Source organism: Bactrocera dorsalis, chromosome 4 (genome assembly GCF_023373825.1).
Source record: "Bactrocera dorsalis isolate Fly_Bdor chromosome 4, ASM2337382v1, whole genome shotgun sequence".
NCBI classification, from domain to species: domain Eukaryota; kingdom Metazoa; phylum Arthropoda; class Insecta; order Diptera; family Tephritidae; genus Bactrocera; species Bactrocera dorsalis.
In genome coordinates this window covers 51,057,802-51,081,078 of record NC_064306.1, presented here as the reverse complement: position 1 = coordinate 51,081,078, position 23,277 = coordinate 51,057,802, and the positions used below count along the sequence as shown (strand labels likewise).

Here is a 23,277-nt window from a genome sequence, read left to right as displayed (position 1 = left end):
ACGATCTTGGGCCTAAAAGCCTTTTGCGACAGCGCTTGTGCCGATGGTGGTTCAGAGCTATGGACAAAGATATTGTTTTAAAGCGGCCTGTAGATATGGAAACCCTAAAAGGAATCGATAAATATTGGCTTCTCTAGTTTTTTCCTAAAAAAAAATAGTTTGAAGCAAATATTGTGTATGTCAACTGCTGCCCACAGCAAACCTTTTTTTGTTTATTAGCCTCTCTTTTATATCTCTCTGTATGTATGTATTTTGCCAACAATTACTAATTCCGCCTTCCAATCTTTAACATCTCGGTTAGTAAAACCTTCATACATGCACTTACTATGTCGCTTGCAGAAGAAAACGGAAGTAGAATAATTGAAAATACTTCCGATTGCAACCAACAAACATACATACATACCCACGTAGTAGATTACAGGCTACTCCACTGGCAAACTAACAGAAGGCGACTTCCGTTTGCGCTGCTGCTGATTCTGTCCATGTCTATATTTTATGCTTTGCTGATATGTTGTGTCATCGGTTAGCAATTTTATTGCCGCTGTGCTATTATTATTATTATTATTAATATTATATAGAACTGCAATTATGTATTTTATGTGGAAGTAGCTGCCGTTTAATAAAGTCTTACATAAATGCGTGTGTACAGTAAATATAACTAACATATGTTATGTAACCGATACGCGCACTTCCGTTCAGCATCCGTAATTTGATTTCAATTTAATTGTTGTTATACAAGTATGAAAATTATGATTTCATATTAGTATACAGGTATGCATATGTTTAAAGAAATTATGTGATTTCTTTGCAAAATTGGTAATAATAATAGAAAATGTAAAATTGCTAATTTAAAATCTATTTTTTTCTTTTTTTTTGCAGGTAAGATTCGTCAAGCAATAATTATTGTTTTTTCTAAATAAAATGGCATAGCGTCGAAACTGCTGATGTATTTGTGAGTAATGAATAGTTCTAGTTCTATAATTTTCATTCTTATGAATAAAGGCTTCTAGTTATAAAGGGTTCCTTACTTTTTAAAGAAAAAAACTTAGAAAGTTCAAATTTAATGATAAATGTTAATTATCATTCGAAAGAGCATTCTTTGGTATTTATTTTTTGATAATTACCACTTTCAAATGTTTAGCGCGGTTACGTCTCAGATGGTTCATTGGTTAACTAAAATATCCGATGACTCGATAACTGGCAAATAACGCGCGTGTTGCTTTGTTTCAAGGCCTGAATCAAAGTGGAATTGTCTGAATATACTTTAGACTTTACATATGCCTACAGGAAAAGTGTGACACTGTGATATCACACGATCTTTTTGACCAAACTACATGTCCAAAGCGTGAAATTACCTGCTCATCGAAGTGCTCATTCAATAAATCCATTGATTGATGTAATGCGTGGGAAGTTCTTCCGTCTTGTGGAAACCAAATATTGCCGAGGTCACGAAATTCAATTACAGGCATCAAATAGTCGGTTATCATGAGGCTATAATAGTCCCCATTGACTGTTACGTTTTCACTGGCACCAGTTTTGAACACATACGGACCAATGATTCCACCAGCCTATAAACCAAAACGTTTTTTTCTGAATGAAATGGCAGCTCTTGAATCTCTTTGTCTCAAATGCGGCAATTTTGCTTGTTTACATACCCAATGAGGCATAAATGGGCCTCATCGCTGAACAAAATTTGGGTCGAAAACTTCGGATTTTCTTGAAATTTTTTAAGAGCTCATAGAGCAAGGGTCGACCGGTTTCAGTTCATGCGCAAGCTCTATTTTGTACACTTTCATTTTAAGATCTCGACGTAAAATGCGTCAAGTCTCAATACTCTCTCCATTTTCTATATTAATAGATGTTTGATCTATATCTATATCCATGCTTCAAAACTTGAAGATTTATTTAAGAAAAACATGCCCAATTGTATTATTCCAAATATTTTCATCTTTTTGGATATCAAGAATTTAGCCAATTTTTAATACTCTGACGTTAAATGTATTCCAGGAAGGGCGTTCAACCGACCTGAGAAAATGGTAGTCAAAAGAGCTACCTGCCCCAGCCGTCTTGTTGCACAGAATAAGGCGGAAGAGGCAAAATATTCCAACCGTTGTTGTCCAAATAGCTTTCAACCGGTCTTTTAATATGGGCCGAGCGTTGTCATGACAGAAAATTATTGCCTCGTATTTAGTCTTTGATTCCTGATGCTTGTCAAGAATCTCTTACTTCAATTTGATGAGTTCTATCCAATAGCGTACGTTATTAATTTTCTCTTGTTTAGAAGTTCATACTAAATCACACGCTGCTGATTGCATCAAATACTGAGCATTGTTTGAGCGATTTGAATATTTCGCTTTATTGTTAATGCGGATAATGGATCCATTTGTCATCACTAGTCGCAATCCGATGCCAGAAAACTGCATTTAGTGTCATTCAAGCAACATTTCTGACATTCAAATTCGTCTTACAAAATATCTTGTCTTCAATTTATTTTCAATTACCTTGTATTTTTATGTATCTGGCTACTTTGAAACGTTCGAAAAGGGTCGATTGCGTGACTCTCAAATATTTTGCGGGCTTTGCTTGTGTTTGCGAACAATCTTCAACAAGTAATGCCTTCAGTTCCTCATTTTTTAACTTCTTTGGTCGTCCAGCTCCTGCTTTGTCTTCCAAGCCAAAATCATCATTTTTAAATCGCGCAAACCATTTTTGGCACATTCGTCTTGATAGCTCATGTTCATCATGAATTTTCACCAAAAGTACGATGACTGTCGGTATTTTTCATATTAGAGTAATGAAGGAAACTCCCCGCTTACATTGGTTGTTGAGTTTAAAACACTTTTATTCAAAATAATTAAGAAATACTCGGACAAAAATAGAGTTTAAAAAACTTTCACATTTTACTTCCGTTACCAAAAGCCTCAAAGGCTTCAATGATTTTTAGAATCACTTAATTAACATAATTGAAGTAGATACGAATGCACATAGTGCATATTATATATACATACATACATACATATGCATTTAGTTTGCCGTTTAGCTTGCACAACATCTTTGTATCTTAAACACTGCAATCACTTCGGGCTCGAGGAATAGGAAGCGAAAGTATTAATTTCGAGCAATTCGTAATGCCGCTAGCTGGCCGGCCATTCTAACGGTGCTATTTTGCAACAACATCGAACATTAAATATTAATTGCCTATTGCGCTGATTTGCGGCTAGTGCTGCTGGCGCCGCGGCGATTTAATTAATTTATAATTGATTTCATGTGCAATAGACATTGGATAATTAATCATTAAGCGCTCTTGCAGAGCATGCGGCAACTCCAAACTGCACTGCGATTTTAAATGTATATGTATGTATGTATGTGTATAAATGCAGTTGTATGCAATTGTTTGTTTGTGTTGACTTGTATGTGGCGCGTGAATTGAATTTTTATTGATTCACTTCATTTATCAACTGAATTGAATTAAGACATCTGGAGGAATTTTGAGAGATAAGAGATGGGGAAGCAAGATATAAAGATTTATGGTCCTAATGAGCTATTGGGAATGAAGAATAAGAATTTAGTAAAATGGCAATTATGAAAACAATATGTTTGTCTAACCTCATTTGATTTTCGATGGCTAAACGATTTTAACTGCAAGGCAAATATTTTTAATTTTATTAATGAAACGAGAAATTTATTGTTCAATACTACGTAATAAAAATTTAGTACAATATTCGGCTGAGAGTTGGATCGAACTTATTTTTTTGCGAGATTGAGTGGTAAGAAAAAAATGCAGAATAATCATTTAATAATAGCAAAAAACTAGATGTAAAAAAGGGGTGTTTCAGAGGGGAGCCAATGGAGTGAGAGAAATTAGTCCCGATGGTATGACAAAGAGCCTTCAAAATGCATAGGTGGGTCATCAGATAGTCATTCTACCAATTTACGTAGGTGAAGACAATCAAAAATATAATTCTAATACTTTTAGCAGATTTCGGGAGCGTCAATCATATCCACCCATCTAGCTTTGTTGAAGGTATTTCGGATATCTTAAAGTCGCCAGCAGCATTATTCTTTTGTATTTGTGCTATGTGCGCTGTGCAGCTTCTACATTTTCAATGAAAAAGTCTTCCAGTATTGTTGATAGTCACTTCGAGTCTGGTAGCATCGAGTAGCATTTCATACAGCTTTCTCTCAGTGTCAAGCATTCATGGTGAATGGTACGCTGATGGCAAGTTGGGATCTCCTTTTCTCTCGTACTGCCAGCTGCTCTGCTGCGGGATTTTAGGATTTCTGCTGGGAACCCGTCCGGGCCGGGGGATTTGTTGGTCTTGAACTTGCCAGTGGCTAGTTGCAGCTCTTCGAAGGTAAACTGGAGGATTTGCGTAGATCTTATTGTGGGTTCTGGATCACTAGCCTTCTTTTCGTGTGTGGGGAAGAGTGTTGTTACTAAAGATAGCGGTATAATATTCCCAATATATTGTTAAACTAACTCATTGAAAGACATAGCAATCATATAAGCGGATCGAGCAAAATCAAGTCTTTGTACAGGAAAATTTTTTATCTGTCGAAATATTTTCACGAAATTTGGTATAAATTATTGTCCCAATCAGCGCTTTAATCTGTAAAAAAAATTATTTGGTTTGGACGACTATAGCATATAGCTGTCATACGAAATGATTCATCCAGATCAAAAATAAAAATTTCTTTTTGTTACTATCAAAAAATGCAACTGCGAAGGATAGTGTATATTTTTTTGTTTTATTTTTTACTGACATTTTTTCGTCTTGCGTTCCACATAAATTTCGTCGCTATTTTTCAAAATTTCTACGTTAATATGGGCTTTATCATTTAACACCTGATTGCAATTACACACATTTGTCAATAAAATTTCAACTACTCACTTGTTATGCAACTAATGAATTTTTAATGGCATTGCATTTAGTTATTTAGCGCACATTTGCAACGCAAAACGCTTAGGCATGGCTTCAATGAAGCTTTGTCACTCATTGCCGAACGAATAGTTTAATTGCATTGCGTATACGCAGTGGCCACGCAAGAAAAAAATACGAAGAAAAAACACGACAATAAAAACTGTAAATGCGCATGCGCAGCAGCGGTTACCGTTGGAATAGTTAATGCCGCGCCATAGACGCACTGCGTTTCGTAAATGAACAGCAAAATTAAAGTGCTGACTGTACCTGCGGGCACAGAACACCACATGCATTTAACTATACGCTCTTATATGTGTATGTTTGTGTGTTTGAGTGAGTGTCGCGGTAACAGTAGCTTTCGGCTGCCGGTCAATAATGACCACCGCACAAATGATGATGTTGCAAATTAACGCTACGTTCGCGGGTAAAGGATTGGCGCACGCGCGCACCACGCCACTCGAAGCTAATTAATTCATTTGATTTGCAACAATAACAATAACCAAATAATAAAAAAATATACTTATATGAATTCAATACATAAGCGCACGGTCTTCTACCACATTGGCGACTACTAATGCGAAAAGCTCTTTGTATACACACACACATAACCACAAACAACCTGGCGTTGTGCGCCGCCGCATTTGAGTGGCACGCGCCGAACCGGTCCTCGGCAGCTGCACCCAAACGCTAAGTCTGCCGTTTTTGTCTGCTTGATCGGGGCCCAGCAGCAGCTGTTGGCAGCAGGCAGCACAATTGATGAGACATTCGATGACTCGCTGACTCGTGGCTAACAAACGATCAAGCCCGAAACACATCCATTGTTATATTCATGCTTTTTTTGTATGTGTGTGCGCTGTATAGATGATATCAAGGAGTTGAGGAAGTATTTTGCACAAAGTATCGTTAATGTTAATTTGCAATTTATAGGCAATTTATAATTGCTGATGAGTTATATGTATATAAAGGATGTTAATTTAGGATCCTTCAGAATTCTTAAGATTAAATATTTTTATGAATGATTTATTTATTAAAAAAGTGGAAAATTTAAAGTAAAATGCAATTAATAATTTGGATTTAAATTAAACTAAATTAAATTGAATTAAATTTAATTAAATTAAAATAAATTTAATTAAATTAAATTAAATTAAATTAAAAAAAATTAAATTAAATTAACTTAAATTAAATTATAATAAAAAAAATTAAAAAAAATAAATAAAATAAATAAAATAAAAAAATAAAAAATAAAATAAAATAAATTAAAATAAATTAAAATAAAATTAAATTAAATTAAATTTTAAATTTAATTTAATTTATATCAAATTTTCGATACAAAAACTTCATCTAAATCGGTCAGTTCGTATGGCAACTATATGCTATAATCAACCGATCCGAATAATATATTCAAAACTTATAGCAATATCTTGTATAATAACCCATGCCAAGTTTCGTAAAGATATCTTGTCAAATAAAGAAGTTTTCCCTACAAGGACTAGACTTTGATCGATCAGTTTGTATGGCAGCTATATGCTAGTATGAGCAGCTTCTTGGGGAAAAAAGAGCTTATGTAAAATTTCAGATCGATATCTCAAAAACCCAGAGACTAGTTCGCTTATGTGCAAATGGATCGACCGATAGAGAAGTCGATTTTGACACAGCTCGTTGTGCTGCTCACTTATATTTAGTTTGTATAGAGTCTCCGACGATTTCCTCTTGATGTTACAAACTTACTATTCACTGTTCAGGGCACAAAAATTAATATATAAAAAATTTAAAAAAAATATATAAAATGATGAAAATCTTATATAAAATGTTGTATATTTCTTACAATGTCAATTTGCAATTGTATGCAAGCTTTATAATTATAGTCTATTCTGTATTGAGAGCAGTTTTGCCAAGCTCCATGCCATGCCTGCTCGCTTTCCGACGCGTTGCCAACTAATAGCCACATAACAATTGGCAAAGTTCGTGTCCAAAGTCTTTTAATTTAATTTTCTAAGAATGGTGATTGAAAAGCTTGGCTTTATGAGCACAATTAAATAACATTTCCTCGCCGTTTTGTGCTACAACAATGCGTGAAACGGCATACAAACATGGCACAAACGCTCATAGCCAGTTTTATAGCTGCCTTTTAAGTGTTGCCACACACCTCGCCCCCAACACACTACTTGCCATCTGCCACCTTCCAGCACGCGGCGTCGAGCGGTGTGCCATTCTAACGGCGACAACATCATTTAACAACATCTACCATCATAATAATGAGCGTTGTAGAAAATACTAACAACAACAACAGCAAACAGCTTCTAAGTATTATGGTGCCTAACAGTTGAAACTCTGAAACGGCAATAAAAGCCAACTACAATGGCAGCAAATGATAGCGCTGTAAAGAATAAGCAAAATTAAAACAACAAATAAGCAGCAAAGTGGCAATAACAAAAAGAACGCAATCGTTTGACAGCATCATAAATATCCCGCATTGACGTGCAAGACACATTTGCGCTGCCTCAATGCGGCAACAACACCAGTAGTCTGTGCTTCGCGCCTAGTCCATGCCCACCGCCCCCTTCCGGACGGCAACGGTGTGCATGGCCTTTTTAAGTACCTTGTTGCTCATCAAAGCACTGTCGTTGCTGTTTTGCTGCGCTTGTAGTTGTAATGCTACGTGGGGTGAGCATTCATTCAAATGTACATTGCACAAATGCATACATATGTGTGTGTGGGGCGCATGTATGTAGATGTGCTGCTATACGTCGAGTTGTAACTAACTTGTTAGACCACCAATATTAAGTGCCTTAGCACGAGCCTCACATAAATTTACCATCGATTCTAACTGTTCCTCTCCGCTAGCAAGCTCACTTGCTGTTGCTTCCATTTAGCGTCGAGATTCAATCTCGGGTTATGGCATTGACTGCCCTGTCGTTAGAGCGAGCATGTACCTGTATGTGTGCTGTTCGCACATTACCCATGGTGTATATAAGTATATGGGTGTCTACTTATATGTAAAAGTATGTGCATATATATTTATGTCTGCACAAATATATTTTTGTACGTACATGTATCTTGCCTTATGTTGCTGCTGCTTGCTCTTAGATGCTTTGATTATATGGGCATGTAAGTAGGCGCGCGTGCGCACTCTTGTCTCTTAGACGCATATTAGCTATTTGCGATACAAATGGTATTGAGTTGGCGGTAACGCTATATTAATTGAACTTGACTTTACACGGAACTGAATTAAGTTGCTGGCAAGTGATAAGTGGGAGAGAGGCAAAAGTTGCATTAAATAATCTTAAATTTTCTTGAGAAAGAGTAAAATGTGCATATAAAAAAATTATTAAAAATGGCAAAAAGTAAAATAAAGTAAAGAAAAAATTAGGAAAAGCAAAATAAAAATATAATACCCTTCACAGGTGCATTTGCTATACCATTAAAGGGTATGAAGACTTTTTTCTTGATTTTGTTCAGTCGGTTCATGTGGTATTTACAGGTCAGTTCATATGGCATAGTCGTCTGATCTAAGCAATTTTTTCGGAGATTATAGCGTTGCTTTGGACAACTATTTGTGCCACATTTAATGAAGATATCTTGTGAAATGAAAATGTTTTCCATACAAGATATTGAGTTTGGTCGTTCAATTTGTATGGCGGCTATATGTTATAGCTGTCCGATTTCAAAAATTTATTTGGAGATTGTAAAGCTGTCTTCCGCAATAATCAGTACCAAATTTTGTGAAGATATCTTGTCAAACAAAAAAGTTTTTCATACAAGAACTTGATTTTGACAGGTCAGTTTGTATGGCAGCTATATGTTATAGTTATCCGTTATCGACGATTCAGTCAAATAAGTAGCTTCTTGAGATGAGAAGATACTAGTTCGCGTAATTACTGAGGGTCAGATTAACGGATATGACTAAATCGAATCAGATCGTCACCTTGATCATTTAGATACATATATGTATACTTTATATGGGTTTTTCGTATATACCATACTTTCATAAAACTCTTTAGTACGACACGCTAGGTATTTTGTCAAATTTTACTGTTTTCGACAGATGGCAACTCTTTTCCCCATACAGTCTAACTGACAATTTTTTCGACTAATATCTGGAGTGATATCTGAAACATGTTTCGGCTTATTAAAAATGTGGCTACTCAAATTTTTTATAAAAAATGTGGCAACTCTGTTTCAACATAACTGTAAAATATATAGTTTTTTGCACAATGTGTGGAATATTTTTTTAACTCCTTTCGTGATAAAAATAATTGGCCTCTAATTCACCAAGTTTGACATTTTTGATATGTGGCAACTCTTTTTATTAAATTTTCTATGAGCATAGAAATTAGAGTAGCTTGGAGTTATTGTGAACCTATTTTACGTTGGGCCTTTTAAAACTCTGATTTGGCCTTTGATGGACAATAATAAATTGGTCCGATCTTTGATGCTTGGATAAAGTGAACCAAATAGTTCTATATGCCTATATCTACTCTCATGAATTCTATATTTATATACTATATTATATTACACAATATTATATTCAATTATATTTTATTATATATAAATATTTACATTATATTCAAGGTTTATCCGAATAATTTTTAATAAATTAAAAACTGATAACAAAATTGCGCTTTATATTTATCATCTCAAGAGCATTTGATAGCTTAGTTTTCCTTTTCTTTAATAAAAGAAAGAGTGTCCAAAAATATAATTTATATTTCCAACCAATATTTAGACGCAGTTCATCTCATCGCAATTATCTTCCACAATTTCTCAATTTCTTCTGAAAATAATTTACGCAATATTGCATAAATTTCATAAAGTCATAATAAATCTGCGGCACACTTAATTGCCTTATTGCCAATGCGTGCGACAAAAAGGCCAGCAGACTTCCAGGAAGCGAATACGTGTTTTCTTACGCATTTAAGTATATTTGTACAGGCATACATACATACATATGTATGTATTACAGTTTTTGCATACTACTTAAATGTGAAGCATAGTCGTAGCAAGCGAGCGGGCTTATGGTTTTACTGTCGCAAGATTATGTCTCAAATAAAAAAATTATTGCCTTGATCACGTTGCTCGCTTAAGTCTTCTGTTCGATTGCGTGGCAGCCGCACACGCCAGCGTACAAATTTCCGCGTAATGAGTTCACGAAAGTGACGCAGGAAAAATGGAAGAGTAAAAATTGTACATACGATGAAGATTATATGAGTTAAGCCAGTGTCAAAAGGCAGATGATGCAAAAATCGAAATGTAAAAATAATTTTTTTGTTATATTAAATTTTTTTTATTAGGAAATACCATCATACCGAATTCATCGACCAATATTTGAGATAACATAATGAAATTGTGTTAGAAAGTCTTCCTAAGGAAACAAAAATTGTTGATAAAATGAAAATAAAATTTTAGGACTTCAAGTAACTCTCATTGCCCCAATATATATCTTCCATTCTTCTTTCACAGTTAATACTGATAAGGGAGATATACAAGTATATCTCCATAAAACTAAATGGGAGTATTTCTCATAGAGCTCGGCCCATTATTTCGCAGTTAAAGAAACTGAGTAGTGATAGATCAGGGGACCACAAACAATAAAACGGGCAAGTGATTTTTTTTTTAATGAATAATATTAAATATATGTCGGCTTAAAAAAATTAAGCAAGCTCCCCGAAATACGCATTCTACTTAAAAAAACAAATACGTATCTTCATACAAAATGTCCGATAATCCATATATATTCGAAAGCACAAATCAAAAGAATCGTTTTCCTTCATATATTCTAGGCAGGGTATATGTACTAACTTTGCTAAGTAGTTTGCAGAATACCCAAAAGAAAAAGTTGGAGACCCTATAAAGTATGTATATAAATGATCAGCGATACGAGCTGTGTCAATTAAGCCATGTTCGTCTGTCTGTCTAAATGTCTGTGTATAAACGAACTAGTTCCTCAGTTTGGATGGAGCTATGTGTAAAAGTTCACGCAAGTGAAGAAAGTTCTCTGAGCGCCATTAACCTGGGAGTGGCCAGAAATGATTTTTTTTTACATATGGCTCAAGCAGCTCACGACTTTCAGTCTTAGGCCAAGTATCCGCTGGGTAGCCAAAAAAAACATCCTTGGGTTTTGAACTGCGTTTGAGACCCATCACGTAAAAAATACTATCAATAAAAATAAGAAAGCAGAGAAAGGGGTCTTTTGTTCAAAGCTGTTGTGTCCTTTATCTCGGCATAACCATGTAAACGGTGTCTACACAAATAAGGAAGAAGTTTTCAGTTTCTGAGATATCGATCTGAAATTATGCACTTTTTCTCTTCTTACCAAGAAGCTGTTCATATCAGATCACTGCATCATATAGCTTCCATACAAACTGAACGATCACAGTTCTTGTAAGGAATTTTTGTATACTAAAGGGTAGTATAGCTTACTATGAAAGGAGAGTTTTCTTGTTTCAATTATATTTATCGCCAGTAGCCCTTTTCCTATAATTTTAACCGACTGTATCCTTTCAACATTCATCCAAGGAGCCGACTTATATTTTTGCCTCATTTGTATAATTTATTGGATATTTTTCATAAAAGATGCGGTTTTGCCAATACCTTATACTCCAATTTTTAATTTCTTCATTTGCCTAACCGATTCTTGCTGTCTTTTCTGTCGTTCTTCGCTTTGTAAAAAGAAAGGTTGACGTACTTTAATTCTCTAGTTGGCAACAATATTAAAGAGATCTGAGTTTTGGTGTAGAATCGAGAAAGCCCGTCTTCTTTTACTTGTAGATCTTATTTCTTTTTCGAATATTTAGTTCGAGGGCGATAGTTATGAGAAAAGAGTCTTCCGCCATTGTCTTTTTATTAAAGTTGGAATTATAAACATTACTAACTGATTAATTTCCATAGTAGTAATTATTTATAGTATTTGTGTCAAAGAAGCTCTTGAACTGCTAGTATACATATTTACAAAAACTTACTCTGCTTTTACACAGACAGTTCCACATAACTGAATCTAGACGTCATAGATGAAAATCACCTACGCAGTTGATTGAACTAAGTTAAGTTTACATTATTATAAATAAATTAATAAATATACGAGTACATGTAGATAAACAAATACTGAGCATAGATGACGATATTTGCGTTATTATTACAATTTAAATTCTTTATATATAAAACTTAATTTCGATTAAAGAACTCTGCAGAGCTACATAAACTGTACATCATTTAGATATCATCTAAAATATCACGTACTCATTACACCATTCACTGTTTTACTGCTCTATTTCGCTTATCGCAACATGCGCCACAATTTATGTGCACAAATTAGCAGACAAACCGCCAGCTAATCCATAATGATCTAAAGCAAAACAGCAAAGAAATCTAAAAAGAAAAATAATTTGCTATAAAAAGCGACTACAATTTGCCCGCAGCTGTGCGACAAGCAATCAGCCATCAGTGCGCAAGCGCGAACCCCTTTTCGGACAGCCATAAGAAGCGCTCATCTCTTGGCTGGTGTTGCATATAAATCTGCTGAGCGAGGCAAAAAAGGCGTAAGCAGACACATTTAAATAAAGAAATGAACAACATCAGCCGGCAGCAAATACAGCCAGCAACAACAACAGTTGCTGTTGTTGCAAAATGTTTGCCAGCGGACAACAGATGTGCGCAGCGCGCACGTGTGCATGCCAATTTGATATGGCGAATCTTAAGTAAATAAATGTGAAGCTCAATGATGAAGTTGCCGACTTTGCTTGAGGAATAAGAAATAATGAAAATGTTGGAAATAATATAAAAAGAAGCATGAAATAGAACAGTGCTTGAGCTGTTTGCAATGGCCGGGAGTATGCGCACTCGCTATAGAGGCGACCAATACGCTTAAGCGCATGTTCAAAGCAACAAAGATGCAATTTCTCAAAAAGGTCATGACAACTGCCAACTGCATTATATAAGTTGCAGATTTGAAGGAAATTTATGCCCAGCGTTTGTTGACGCTAGTAAGAATCACTTAAAGCTGGCTTTGACAGAGTTGTGTTGACTGCGGTTGAGTTGAATTGAGTTGGGTTGAGTTGAGTTTTCACTGTAAACCCTAAAACCAGCTGGAAAGCTATGAAAGCAACGCTGAAATAATATTTTATAAATATATTATCACATACATCGGTATCCTTACTCATTGCTGTATGTAATTTTGAAAGCATAAAGGTTTTAAGTGTAGCTGCATAGAACATATACGCGAATGTATGTAGGGCTTTAGTTACACTGCTGATGTTTCAACTGATATGTTGCCAACCGAACCTTTACTCACTGTTGCTGAAACTTGTTCTTGGCCTTAAGTTTGAACTTTGCGTCACAGTGAAGGGCAACTAAAGCTGATAGGTGTTCAGTCGCCGTCTCATATTGATTGGGTGGGGCTGATAGCCATTCGCTTATGCATATATGTATGTAAGATACAGAAATTATCAGCGTAAATTTCCAAACCTTCAACTGAATTGAAAACTACTTGTATAAAGAGAGTGCTGCAAAAGACAGTCTTAATTTACTACATGGTACATAAAATCTGTTATTAAAGGGATGCGAAATAGTTCTTTTTATGGATATCTTGTTGGATTTGAACATATTTCGAAAGTGTTCGATCAAGTTATCGGTAGAATGCAAATGAGGTATATATGTCTTATCACTCTTTTAGGCTATTTTTTCACATTTGCTTACTTTCCAAAGCATAAGTTGTGTATTACTGAAGATGTTGTCATACATCTGACTCTTCTTTATATTATTACCTAAAATCACAGGATATATTCTATTGCCCCTCTTCCAAAAAGAGCACACATTTGGGGTTATATTTGCTTTCAAGTCAGAAATAACGATTTTTTCTTGATTTTCTTGAGCTTCAATTTATGTAAAAAAAAATAAATAGTTTTAAAAAATAAATTTGGGTCATTTGAGTAGATAGAGTCGACCATATGCTTCAACAGAATTCGCATTCACCTCCGACTAGTAATCCGTAAGGATACTTTTTGGTCGAAATAAAAAAAACAATGTTGTTGTAATTTTTAAAATGGTTGTATCCAAGTAGCTCGCATCAGACAAAATTTTCTTTGTGGAATGAGCATCCAAATTTATTTTAAATACATATTTAGCATTTTCTTTTTTCAGAAAAACTATATTTTCAAATTTCCTAAAATTGAAAATTTAATGAAAATTTTTTTTTGAAACACGAAGTACGAGATTTACACTTTTATTCAAAAACTAATGTTTAAAATGTTTGTGACTATATTTTTTTAAAGCAATATTTTGGATTAAAAATTTATTTTCAAACTAGAATTTTTAATTAGAAAATTCAAAACTATTTCTAATTGAAATTTTTGTCAATACAAAAAAAACTAAATATGTATATTATAAAATAAAATTTTTTTAAAAAAAAATATTAAAATAAAATTAAAAAAAAGAAAAAATATGAAAATGCATTAAAAAAAAAATATGAAAATAAAAAAATATTGAATATAAAATAAAATTTTATTTTAATATTTAATTTAATATTTTATTTGTAACCCTGTTTCCTGTTTAGTTTTTAGGCTAAGTCAGATCTCTTTACTTTAGCTCGTTAGAAAAAAGTTATTATACTCATATGTCAAACGAACCTTCACCGATTTGAATTTTGATTTCCTTAGTTTCCAGTTTACTCAGCAAAATCTTTCTATTTCTATAAAGCTGGTAAACAGACAAGCCAGCACCGCTTCCCGCCATTTTCCACGCTGTAAATACACTATTAATAGTCAATACACACATACATCCACATTATAAGCTTTGCCTTCAAACTGGTTTAAGTGCATGAGTCGCTATGTACGTAGGTGTCACGCTTTTCCAGCATTTGAAGGGCTAGTTCATAAAATCAATGCCAAACCGGACTTTGTACTTTGGCCTTTTACGATCTAAACCATTATACTGGTTCCATTTAAAGAGCTTATAGCAACAATATTTTCTTTAGTTCCACCTTTATACTTTACTTATGGACAATATATTTTTACTACTTTTCATGTTTTTTTATGGCCAACTGGCAGCGCGGTCATTTATTTGCAATTTGCGCGCAATTTTCCTGGCAGCATCTGATTTTCGTTTATCATATTCCACAGCAACGCGACGTCACCGTGTTCTTGTTGCTGTTGCTGTTATTGTTTGTTGTCGTTTGTTGGTCCAGCTGTTGCTGTTTGCAGTCTGCAGTGTGCCGTCTTTGGCTGCGATTTGTTGTTTGCTTTTGTTGGGTTTTTGTTTTCCTCTACTTGTTGTTGTTGGTGCGTTGTTTGCTGACAAGTTGTTGGCACGTTCGGCGCGCGTGCACACGATTTGCGCTACGCTTCAGAAGGTGGCACAGCCAACGCCAACGACGACGAGCAACCAAGTTGGTCCGGTCCTTTTTTAGCAGTTGTCGTTGTACTTTTGTGTACTTGTTGACTGTTTGCAATTGGAAAATCGGCTTCGCTATTAGTGATTGCTGCATGCTTCTTCTTCCTCCTCTTGTGGCTGCTCTCAATGGCTGTTTGCAGGCAATTCGCGCCTTTTTTCTAGTTTACACGCTGGTTTTATGATGTTTTAGCGCGGCAAAAACGCCAGCAGACGAACATTGATTGTTCGCTAGAAATTTGTTGCATGTTGCATTCTTGTTCAACAGTGAATTCGTGATTCTATGGCGGTGGCAAGATCGCTGTTTACCGTTTTGTATGCGGGTACATATGTCACAATAATTAGTTTGCAGCACGTATGGGTATGTTTAATACATTAGTGGAAGCATTAATACCTTTATATAGTATGATGAAGGTATAACGACCTTTCGTAGGGTCCATGATGCATCCAAATCTGAAATTTTGGTTTTGAGTTTGTCTATAAAAGAGGATTTGTGACATTAAAAGTCTTTCTTTTAAAATTATGTTATCAGCTTAGAGTAGGTTGAAGGCCGGTATGTCCCTTCAATGTCATATCAATTATTTGACGTTTATAATACATTTTTATCAATACGAAGATTTTTTTTTTTAATATTCAGGCTTATTTGGGTATAAAAAATATCTTTTTCGATTAATTTACGGAATAAATATGCAGAACTATTTCACTAATGAGTACAATAGTATTAATACATAACAGAATTGAACATATAATTTTAAACAAAATCTAATAAAATTTGAACTGGACTAACCAAAAAGTAGTTTTCAAGTATTTTCTATAAAGTCATGGACTTTCGGTAATTTTGAAGTGTCGTAAAAAAGCAACTATTATTTTTACTTTTAATTTTTATTAGTTATTTACAAACAGTACAAGTTAGAGTATTTATTTACAACAGTACGACAAAGACAAATTTTTAAAAATATACTTTCTAAAAAATCAGGGGTATCTTTTAGTCAGTAAATGTATTTTATTTTATTTATTTTATTTTATTTTTTTTATTTTATTTTATTTCATTTTATTTTATTTTATTTTATTTTATTTTATTTTATTTTATTTTATTTTATTTTATTTTATTTTATTTTATTTTATTTTATTTTATTTTATTTTATTTTATTTTATTTTATTTTATTTTATTTTATTTTATTTTATTTTATTTTATTTTATTTTTTAAGTTCAACGATAGCAAAGCCACTACTACAATTTCAGCATCCAACTTTATTGGTTCATGTCTATGCTAACAAATCTCCACACTGCACTCTTATAAGCGACACAATACAAACGCATCCAGCATCCACATACATAGTTGATCATCTGTGAGCGAGGTGATCATCATAAACTTACTTATAAATGTGTATATGTTATAACACTCATACACACACACACATAATCGTAATTATTCACTTCACTCGTTGCTGTTGCTCATCCGTGTCTATAAGGCCTGCCCGGGCTGCGCCGAGTTGTTTGCCACTTTTATTAGCAACATCTTCATTTGATTTTCTGCAAACACAATACATACATACATACATAGCTTCATGCATGTGCGGGGCAAGTTTGTTTGCTAAATTGGATGTTGCTGTTATTTTTTTTTGTTATTATTGTTGTTCTATTGATGCTGTGAGCTGTTGTGCCCAAGTGTTAATTTACGACAACGCAAACAAATGATCTCCGCTGAGAAGCGAGTAAAAAAAAAAATAAATGGAAGGTAGACAAATAAAATAGAAAAAATTAAAAAAAAAAAATACACAGTAAATTAGCGCAAAAATGCCATGGTCGCGCTTACAATTAAAATCAATTGTCATAAATATTTTCCGCTTCACTTACGGGTGTGCCAATTGTCAGTGTTGCCATGCACGAGCTCTTCTCGTTTGTTTTAAACGATTAGCATAATGAACGAGTGTGAGGTGTTAATATCTTGAAAATATTTTAGTTATTTTTTACAAATATTTAGAATCTTTTTTAATGAAAGTAATACTTGTGTCAAGCCTAAATGATACCGTAGGATAGCAACATTGCTCGATCCTGGCAGAATTGATAGTATGAGGTTTTGAATGAAACCAAACTGAGAATAGTAGTGAATTACTCGAGAATGTCAATATTCTTATTCTTTATTGGCGTAGACACCGCTTACGCGGTTATAGCCGAGTTCAGAACAGCGCGCCAGTCGTTTTCCGGTACAAGCCATCTCTTAAACTATCCTAAGGCCAACTCATCAGATGTTTTCATCGTCCATACTTCTGCACGATACAGCAAGACAGGGATGATGAGTGATTTGTAGAGTTTGGTCTTCGTTCGTCCAAAACGTACTTTGTTGTACAGTTGTCGTTATCTAAACGGGTATCTTTCATCTGAGGCTATTTTCTTCCTATCATTGGCGGTGGTTTTTACGTGGCGGGTCTCAAACCGAGTGCGCAATCCTGGGAAGAGATGTTTCGCCTTCTCACTTTAACTCGTCTTTAAACGGATGTTTTTTGGATACCCAGAAGATACTTAGTCTCAGATTGGATATAGTGACCCGCTTGAGCGCCATTACCTTAAAAGATGAGACACAAATTCGAGAAAATAACCAATAAAGTCCCATTTACTGTTAGATTAGGTTTAGTTATGAGGTCGATCTTAATAGGAATCTCGTTTGGACAGGTTAAACTGCCGATTTTGATACTTTAAACTACTGTAAATGTTCACTTCGCCTTCCTCCATACAACTTGAGTCCGACAAGATGTTTAGCCTTACCGCATGAATGCCCATTGGAGTAAGAACTTCTATCTCCAAAGACTGTTAAGAACTTCTTTACCAAGTGGTGAAGATTAAGTACTGTTTTCAGTACTTTTTCAAGTTCATATAAATATTTTTGTTCAAAATGTTTTCTTTATTATTTCTTAGCAAAAGGTCGTAATGACTTGCTTACCACTCACTTACTAGAATTAGGAGGCTCTTTTATGGATTAAGTACAAAGTTTTGGTTGACCAGGCGTCAATGAAACCTTGCCTTATTCAACACTAATATATTAGGGACTATAGCATAGTTAAGCAAAAAAAATTTTTTTTGGTTGAGAACTGCTTTTTGCTGAGTAGAGTTTATCTAGAAACAAAAATAAAATATTGTGCAATAATTCCACTTAAAATAAGGTTAACGCTGAAGCTCCACAAAAGTGCATATCCTGCTCGCTATAAAATAAATTATTTCAATTAAAATTCAGAAGGCATACGCTTTAGCACACACACACGCATACATAGTTATATACTTGTATATGTATTTATATGCCAAGAATTAAATTAAAAATTGCAAACTGGAAATTTCGCGCGTTTTCGCGCATCACCGGACCAAGTAATCAAAAGAAGAAAAGAAAAAAATCGCGGTAAATAAAAACCCAAGCCAACTGGCCGATTGCCAACAATAATAACAACAAAAAGCCAACAGACAACAGAAAAAGGCAGTGTAAAGTAGAATGCAAGTTGATAAGCGCAACTGAAGTAGGCAGGCACAGCAGCGCGCAGAAATAAAGAAAGGCAATCACAGCGCAGTGAAGGCAGGCGAGAGAAATTAAAATGCTGAAAAAAGTTAAGCATGGCCTAAACTACCCACCACAGAGCGTAGCTAAAAACCTAGCGATCGCCTGGTGGTGTTGAGAGCCGAGTCGGGTACTCCTGCGCGGCAGCGAAATGCACAGATTAGCGACCCTTCTGCTCCGGCTGCAATGACCACTGCTAATGGCGGCACTATTTCTGTTAGTACTAGGTACTATTACTGTACACATATATTACATACATGTGTATATGTATATATGTGGAGATCTTTTATAAAAGCTTGGTGAATTGGATTTTTATTGCACACACACATATGCACTGGTACGCTGCAATTAATGCTGTAAAAGCGATTTTATGCCAGATCGAGTCTTGGCCAAAAGGTGAACGGATCGTTGTTACTGCACGGACATATACATACATATATATTATGTCTGTATGAGTGTTTCTCAAGTACTTCGCGTACAATTTTTAGCGACTTAAAATCGGCGATAAGTACATACAAGGCTTACTATATGTAAGTATGTAGATTTGTAATCAAACTTCATACTTGTATATACATATGTATTTATATACATACTTACAAACATATGTTTATGTGTATATATGTACATACATATGTACTTACTACTTTACTACGTTTGCCTGGCTACTCGAGTCTACTACGTGCTGCGCGCCAACCAAATAAGAAGAATAAGCGTATATGTATGTATGTTTATACAACAACAAAGAACCAGTTTACTTCAGCTCGCTATCTGCTGTTATGAGTGGCAGGTAAACAATAAGAAAGAGTTGAGCGGCAGCCAAGCTGGCAGGCGGTGTGTTGCGAAGAACAGCAGCAAACAAGCTCTATGGCCGCCATTTTGTTTTGGTGACCGGCTAAGCTGGGTTGAGGCAGTTCTCTTGTTTGTTATTTTATTCGCGTTTCGGCTTATGCTACACACAAGCGCTTTTTTGGTTGTTATTGGCTTGGCTTGGCTTTATTTTGCTTTTGCAGCTGAGTTGAGATTTCTTGTTGATTTTGTTTTTGCTTTGCTTATTTCGTGTCTTGAGGCGCGCTCTTGAGTCTAAGCACGCGCGCCAAACGAATGTGTCGCTTGTTCGTTACTTTTCAAGTTTGAAGCTCGGCGGTAGGTTCGAATGGTGTTGTTGGGGGGAGTTTTTGTGCCAAGTTGAAAGCGCGAAAAAAAAAATATTTCTTCTTTTTCATTTGAAAGCAAAATTTTTTTAATTATTTTTAATAATGAATTTATTTTTTTTTTGTTATTTCTATTTTGTTTTATTATTTTTAGTTATTTAGAAATTATTTATTTTTTTGTTATTTCTATGATTTTATTTTTAGTTTTTGTAAATTATTCTATACAAAAATATGTCTTAAATATTTTGTATAACCAATTTCATATTTTCATATTCTTAAGACCTCACTCAGATAAATTTATACCTGCAAACCTGCTGTTAAAAGCCTGCAACATTAAAAATAAATAAATTCCCTTTATACCTTTCTTCTTATTTTATGTTTATTCCATTGCTCAAGCCTTCACTTTTTTATACCTCATTGCTTTCCTCGAAAAGCCACTTTAGCCTTATGTCTGCTTCACTTTAAATCGATTTCTTATCTACCTTAGCTGCCATAGTACGTGACTTGAAAATATCGCTGACGCCAACGTTATTTTTAACTTTCGCGACTTACTTTTTTAGTCCTTTTTAACGGGCCACCATAAAGTACTCCATAATCCGGTTTTATATGAGCACAGCGTGGCGAATAAAAACTTAAAGTTTTACCTGCTTTTGTGCAGTTTTCGAAAATCCAATAGCTTTTGTTTTTATGTTTTATATAAAAATTACCCCTTTAACAATATTTATGAACACGAAAAATCCCTTGCTCAATTGTGCGCATATTTTGCGCCGTTTTCTCTTACTCGGATGCAGTGAAGTTGTGGTAGTGGCTTAAAAATGTGAGGCATAGCCAAAAGTATGGCTTTGAAATTATTTTGTGCATACTTTCAGGCGTGTGAGGCGATAATTTACAGTTTTGGGATACAACGGTTGGACCGCTGTTAAGTGTTAACTCTGCTAATTGAAATAACTTTAACAGCTTTCTGTTAAGTATAACATAAATGTATAACCCAAAGTTATTAACAGGTAAATGCAATATTCATGAGTTATAAAAATGCTGCTGAAAATTTTAAGATCTAGACTAAAATTTTAAGTTAATTTTTTCTAGTAAAAAGACCAAAATTTTTAAGATCTTGAAAATAGAGGGAGGTTAACCTTGAAGGCTAAAATTAAAATATGTTGCATGGGTTTACCGTTATTTACTTTTTCTTTTCACCCGAAGTAAGTTACTTTTTCGATGACTATAGAAGTTCCCCCACATTTTGAGTGTGTGGGTTATCCCATACGTAAGGATGTTTCTGGTATAGTACGATGTATGGCGTAAAAAAGTTTTAGTGGAGTTGCCACCTATTTAAAATTTATATTTATTTAAAAAAATTATTCGGATATGCATATACAATTTTACAAATAAATATTTTTAAAATGTCTTACAATTTAAATTGAACTTGAGAAGGGTTGCCAGCCGTTAATTTTTTTTTATCAATTTAATGAAATAAAATCGATATTATAATATTTTTATCAAATGAAGAGTTTTCGCTTAATATGTGAACTTTAATAAATTATAATAAATATTTTCAACATTTGATCAAATTTGACCTAGACTGAAAAACTACTTTTTCACGCACATAAATGTAAAAAAACTTTGTTATCACCCTCAAAATAAGCTCCTCTGCTAATACAAGTTGACAGCCTGCCAATTTCCCATGCACGTATTATAGGCCTCGGCTGAGATGGACTGAGGGGCCTTCAGTTAATTTTGGTTTTTGGCTGACCTTTGAAACGCTAGATCTTTAGATAGTTTCGACTTCATACGTATGTATAAGCCTCATTTTATATTAAACTTAAAATTTTTATATCACAAATATCGGCATACTTAAGTCTGCTACTTAGAAAAATATGTCAAATTTAAGTATTTCTATGAATAATATGAAAGGAGAGAATGTTACTGAATTTTCTTTGACAAATCTGTTCAGTTTTTTCTATTAACATCACTGCTGCTATAAAGGAGCTCACTAACAGCAGTGAATTTCTTTTAATTCTCTGCCAACAGTAATACTCTTAAGCAGAAAATAATTGCTTCTGTATGTAAGTAACAGTTTCTCTAAAATTCAACAGTTTAACAAACATTTTACTGAAGTCTGTTAAGCTGTTAGTAGTGATCTGTTAACAGCTTTGCTGTTGTAAACATACCTCATTTTAACAGTAACAGCCTTTTCCTAACATAAGACAGTTAATATTAACATTAATTTGCGATGCTTACTATTTATCCATTAACTTATAAGTCAACAACTTACACGCCCGAAAGTAGACAACAAATACACCCAAGCTTAAGTGCAACTAATCATAATTTCCCTCTACGCTCTCGCTTACCAAACACAAGAGCGACTTAGCTTATCAAATTGGCTAGTAAAACAGGTAGCCAAGACAAAGAGCGCGTCGCTCACATGCCAACAGCAACAATTGTTTATTTGAGCAGGCAAGCCGCGCTCTTAGGTGTTGTTCGAAAATGTTTGCTTTACAAGCACGGCATTATCACACACATGCACACAGCGGCAAGCCACCGACTGAACGCGCTGCTATTAGGGATTTTTCGTTTACCTGTGCGCCAGGTAAATTCAGTGTTTCGCATGCGGTAAAGAGTAGTGGACGTGATGGCGCAAGTAAGCGAAGCAACAACGTCAGTGTAGAACAACAACAATGCAAGACAATTGCACTAAAAACAAATCAGAAGCGAGGAAAAAAATATGTGGCACAAACTAACTCAACTAGAGAAATTATATGTTTGCTGTGAAGCAGAAGAAGAAGAGGATCGCTAGAAAAACAGTGCGTGAGTGTGTATGTGCACGATTGTGGAGAAAAAGTACATGTAGTACACAAGAGTATGAATACTAAAATACTAGTTAGTTGAAGTGATTTAGAGAAAGAAGTGATCACTATATTCGGTGGATTAGTGAAATCAAGGCGCAAGTGATGAGGGAGAGGTATTTGTTTTTGTAATTTTACTTCGCCTTAAAGTAATGTGGATCTATTTTATGGGCATTACTGACATCTTACTTCTATGTACTGATCAGTTCTTGTGAAAAATGTGCTGAGACCCAACTAAAATATATAAGTAAATGAAAAAGAGCGCTAGAGCGCGTCTAACTTTGAGTGTTAATTAAAGCTGCGAACTCCTTATAGCCAACAACGTGCAACTTTTGACACTTGATGTCAGCTATGAAGTGAGCAAAGCGTGTAAACGAAAAAAAATAATTAAAACAAATGAAAAGCATAAAGAAAAAAGCTTAGAAGACACAGTGAGC

General features: G+C 34.5%; 1 protein-coding gene across 1 annotated transcript in view; it reads left to right on the top strand.

Annotated features, from left to right (window-relative positions):
• LOC105227501 (uncharacterized) overlaps positions 1 to 23,277 on the top strand; it is a 157,179-nt gene that overhangs the window by 50,406 nt on the left and 83,496 nt on the right. The window lies entirely within an intron of this gene.